This window comes from Erpetoichthys calabaricus, chromosome 3 (assembly GCF_900747795.2).
Source record: "Erpetoichthys calabaricus chromosome 3, fErpCal1.3, whole genome shotgun sequence".
NCBI classification, from domain to species: domain Eukaryota; kingdom Metazoa; phylum Chordata; class Cladistia; order Polypteriformes; family Polypteridae; genus Erpetoichthys; species Erpetoichthys calabaricus.
Genome location: NC_041396.2, coordinates 44,538,721 through 44,544,329, shown reverse-complemented (window position 1 = coordinate 44,544,329; position 5,609 = coordinate 44,538,721).

Sequence of the window (5,609 nt, the reverse complement as noted above, 5' to 3'; positions counted from 1 at the left end):
CCTTTTGACATGCACAGAAGGCAATTCCCACTCCGATTGGCATACGCTATTACAATAAATAAGGCACAGGGTCAAACACTACATCTTGTAGGTATATTCCTACCTGAGCCTGTCTTCACACATGGCCAGCTCTATGTCGCCTTCTCCAGAGGAAAACGTTTTCCAAAAGTGAAAGTCAAAATATTGCCTTGCAAAAGTCAAGGGAAATTACTACAAGATACTAATAAATACTTCACACAGAACGTTGTTTACCAAGAAGTACTCGACTCTGTCCACTCGAATGCCACGGGATTGTGTGACTCCACAGACATTACTATGTGCAATGAAGGTGACGGACGCGATGACACAGTGCGGCATGTCACTGACGAAGTTAATGAAGACCACTCAAATGACCTACATCGCTTTGCTCTTCAGAATGAAGTACCACTACATGCCCCCTCGACAAGCACAGGACGTCCTCAACAGTATGATCCTCCTCTTCCTTACAACCATTTACACAACGTATACGATTCTGATTAGTCTGCGTCCCACACTTCGTGAATCATGCGTTTTGTTTTGAAATTTTGTTTCCCATGCAAAAATCAAATGCAGTGCGATGAAGGACCCAGTTCACGACTGGCAGCCGCGTTTAAACAGGGAGTCCTTTAACTGTGGTCATCCAACGCACAGCGTAGCGCGTGCCAGGTCGCTAGTATATATATATATATAAAATCCAATGTCTGTCTGTCTCTCTGTCTGAACATTACGGTTGATTTTGCCACTTCTGTCATTGCGCTTAGTATTGTAGTTCACTTACAGCTGTGATTTATTCGCGGTAATCCGAGACAGAGGCTGCGGGCCGAAGGAAGGGGGAAGCGTGACATCAGGAGTGCAGAGCTGGGCAGGGCCCTCCTCACTCATGCACCAGCCTCCGTTCGAGTTGGTCTACCTCTGGCCATGTTTTGGAGTGTACCTTGCCTCTGCTTAGGTAGCGATACCTGTTTATTTATTGATTTTTAAAGTTTATCTTGTGTCACTACTACATGGGCTGAGCTGCAGGGGACAGCTAGTATAACATAAACACAATGACACAGCAGTACTAGAAAAAGTCTACAGAAGAGCAACTAGGCTGATTCCAAGACTGCAGAGTATGAGTTATGAAGAAAGATTGAAAGAGCTTAGCCTTTTCAGTTTAAGGCAACATGATTGAGTTGAGCAGGAACTTGTTATGGGTAAATTTCACACAAACATTTGGAGGTTTACCTTCATTCAGAGAATGTTACCAAGTAGTCTGGTGGACAATAGGACTTGAGGGACATTCAAAATTTAGGGAATGATAGTCATGAGGAGTAGTTACCAAGTAGTGTGGTGGACAGTAGGACTTTGAGGGACATTCTAAATTTGACTTCATGTTTTTTTAGAGGAATAAGGTGGATAGGACTGGTGAGTTTTGTTGGGCTGAATGAACTGTTATCATGAAAAGTTTTCTTGTTCTAATGTCAAGGGTCACAGAGTGTGTGCATCATGTGCCCAGTAACCACATTGTATCATAGCAACCAGAAAAACATGAAAACCAGACACACAAACACAAAGGCATCACCAAAGTAATGGTAAAATTAACAAATAATATTGATGTAATCCTGGCACCAGTAACCATGGAACAATTGTGGCACATTGTAAGGGACTGTATTAAAAAATCCAATATGCATGTCTTCGTGCATCACCTCCTTCAGAGGTAGGATCAACACTGCCCACACTGTGTTGATAATCAACCTGACTGTGTGTTTTAAGTGAGTTTATGTTAGAGAAACACCTTAGAGAAAACCCACACAGCCATGGAGGAACATGCCAATTTCATGCTGAATGTGTTCTAACCCCAAATTAAACTAGACAACCAAGCATCGTTAAGCAAATTCAGGTCTCTTTTGATAGAGAGCTATATCTTTTGTTTCTTGGCCTAAAATCTGCCCTTCAACATGGTGTGTCCATTGCATTTCTAAAATTTAGATTCTGATACTGCACCTAGAGAATAATAAAAAGAATACATACCAACAAATCCATTTACTAATTTTGCTTATTAAGAGTCAGGGTGCTGGATTTAATGCACTCATCTATATTCACACTTTTGCCTATCAGTCAAACTTTCCCATCTTTTGTATTTTGGAGGAAAACTGGAGTACAATCCAGAAAACTATAAAGATATGGGGAGAACATGCAGACTGTGCACAGTGAGTGGCTGCACCAAGAGTCTAATCCAGTCTGTGCAGGTTTTCATTTAGAGACATCAGTCGTATTTTATGATCAGTTCTTTCATTGAAATTGCTCTTGGGGAGCAGTTAAAACCATCTGTTAAAATGTTCAAATCCATTGCTTTGAAATCTCAGTGTTTCTCTTTCCTCAACACTTTCTCTTACACAGTCTCGCTAAATTGTTCACTTGTTGCCTTGGATACTTGGCCTTTTTTCACAATTATAATCTACCTGTAGGAATCCATTTGCTTTGTTTGACAGAGATGAGTAAGTGTAAGTTAAATAAATGTGAAGAAATGTGTGAGCCATGGTTGTAAAATGATAAATCCTCTGTCCATTATTGAACCCACTTCGTTCATTTGAGGGTCACAGGGGCAAGAGCCCACACTTGGCAGCACTGAGTGCAAAACGGAAAGCAATGCCTGCAGGGTAATGATGCATTAAAAATGAAAACAATCATAAATATACAGTGAAAGAATTCATGAAGATACCACCTATACCCAAAATGATGCAATGCAAGACCACCATAAATGATACAATGATGTATAATGTAAAGATAGGGTTAATAGAGAAGAACATCTTCTTTGCTCTAATTGTGCTTCATTCCACTTGACAGTTGTCCTTCTTCTTGCTGTCATCAATCAGTAAAAACTAGAAAGGGAAAAATTAAATCATGCCACTGGTCTGATAGAGTTTGAAGTGATGTGGAGTAGCAGACAGAATCTGGTGAGAACTCTAATGAGCCCTAAAGCAAAGCCAAGCAGAAGGGAGCCCGAAACATGTCTCTTCAGAGTGGCTCACAAGGACATGATTTATTTCTTCAAATAGCACAAAAACATTAACGTTATCAAAATGCATATCCCATTTAATGTTTACAGAGAGCCCAAGCCTGTGCCAATGGTATTGGGTGCAAGTCTGGAACCAACGCTGAACGGGGTGGCAGCTCTCTCATGCTTACAATCACACGCACTCAAATTAATTCATTTTCATGTTGTCAGTTAAGTTGAAAAGTGCATTTTTGGTGATGAAGGAGTACAAACCTCATAAAGATGAAGATTAGGCATAGGGTTTGAACCTAGGAAAATGGATCCATGTTAAAGCAACACGAACCAAGGTGCCACAGTGATAGAAACCAAAAAAAACACTGGCACAAAAGAAGAACACAAGTAACTAATGAAAACAAAAAACTGTAAAGTTCTTAAAGTAAAAAATCTCACAAAGACTGAAGTAAGTAATTCTACATGATCAGAAAGGCTGCCACATCATGAATACTCTAATACAGGGGCGTCAAACTCTGGGCCCGGAGGGCCACAGTAGCTGCAGGTTTTCATTCTGACCCTTTTCCTAATCAGCGACCAGTTTTCATTGCTAATTAACTCCTTTTCCCTTCGTTTTAATATCCCTGTTTTTAAGGATTCAGTCCTCTGAATTTATTCCTTTCTTCAATAAATGAGAGCCAAACAGAAATGAGATGTGAAACGAGCCAACAGATGACCAGCTAAACTGGGATTTCAAACTCCAACCAATTTCATTCCAGCCAATCTCTTAATGAGAAGCTGATTCTTGCTGTTAATTAAACCCGTTATTCAATTCCACGGCTTGTTGCTGCTCTCATTCTGACACAGTAGACATTTCTAAAACAGTTGATTTTTCTGTTTTTTCTAAGAACACCGTCAAATTGTTTTGGTGACCTGAGAGATCAACCTTACCGAGACCATCACCTTTCTTTATTTTCAGATATTGTGTGATGGGCACAGGTGAGCTGGTCATGTGGTGGCTTGTTTTGTGTCTCATTATTGTTTGGCTGCTAATTAAGGAAAAACAGACAACTAAGGGGCCTGAGTGACGTTAATTAAACCTAAGGCAAAAGAAGTTAATTAGCAGCAAAAACTGGTCACTAATGAAGAAGATTGTTAGAATGAAAACCTGCAGCCCTCCAGGCCCGGAGTTCGACACCGTGTTCTAATATATGAGAAGATGCCAGCACAACACTACACTCTGTATTTACAGGAATTTCAGCAAGAAGCAAGCAACTCAAGTGGGAATTGAACAAAAGAAATCTGACAAATGAGAGGAGACCATTCAAACCAGCAGGCTCGTTTCTTTAGCTAATAGCTAAGCTGTTCCAATACCTCATCCAGATATGTTCTTAACGGTTGTCAAGGTTTGTGCTTCAACTATATGTTTCAGTAGTTTGCTTCAGATTCCCACAACTCTTTGTGTAAAGAAGTGCTTCCTGACTTCAGTCCCAAACACACTTCAGCTTAATTTCTACTGGTGTCCTTGAGTATGTCATTCTCCATTTAGGTGAAAGAATTCCACAGGATCTAGTTTATCGATGCCTTTGAGGATGTTGAAGAGTTGGATCATCCCTGCACGCAGTCTTCTCTGCTCGAGAATAGACAGGTTTAATTCTCTGAGTCTGTCATAGTTTGACGTGTTTGTAAATCCTGGGATGCAACTGATTGCTCTCCTCTGCACAGCTCCAAGTGCTGCTGTGTCTTTCTTGTACTGAGGTGGCCAGAACTGCACACAATACTCCAGATGCAGTGTAACCAGTGTGTTACATTGTCTGAGCATAATGTCTTTGGATTTATATTCAGCTGTTTTTATCAAATAACCTAACCTTTTATTTGCTTTTATAATAGCTTCTGCATATTGCTTAGACGATGAAAATGTTGTGTCAACATTAAAAACATAAATCCTTTTCAGAGTTTGCTTCCTTTAGGACATTGTCTCACATCCTGTATTTACAACTGATGTTCCTTTTGCCCACGTGTAGCTCATTGCACTGCACTGTGGTAACATATAGGTCAGCAAATAAAAAAAACAACCTGGAGAATGTCAGGAAAAAAAGGAAAACCTAACAAAAAATAAATTCTACAAAACACAGGTGATGCCTCAAGAATTACCAAAGGTATTTTAGAAAGTGCAAGAACAGCAAGGCTACCCTCAGTTTAGTTTAATTCAGTTTATTTTTATATAGCACTGTGACATGTTCACGGGTGACTACAAATTGCTAATAATTACATAAAAATGATTACCCTTCTACCCCTTTACCAGTAGAATTTTGTGCCACATCAGTCTGGACTATATATCACAGCAGTAATTGAAGACATCATTCAGGTAGATCAAACCAAATTCAGAAGAGGATGATTGTATTGACTAAATCTTCCCCCTGTACATTACATTCATTTATTTTGGAAAGGTATTTGACAAAATGCAATGGGACACGTTTTGGGAAATCCTCAGGCAGTACAAGATACCAGCACAGATAACTGCACGTCTGACATTGTGGTCAGCAACACAGGAGCGCCACAAGGGACTGTACTTTCTCCGGTCCTGTTCAGCCTATATACATTGGACTTCCAATACAACTCG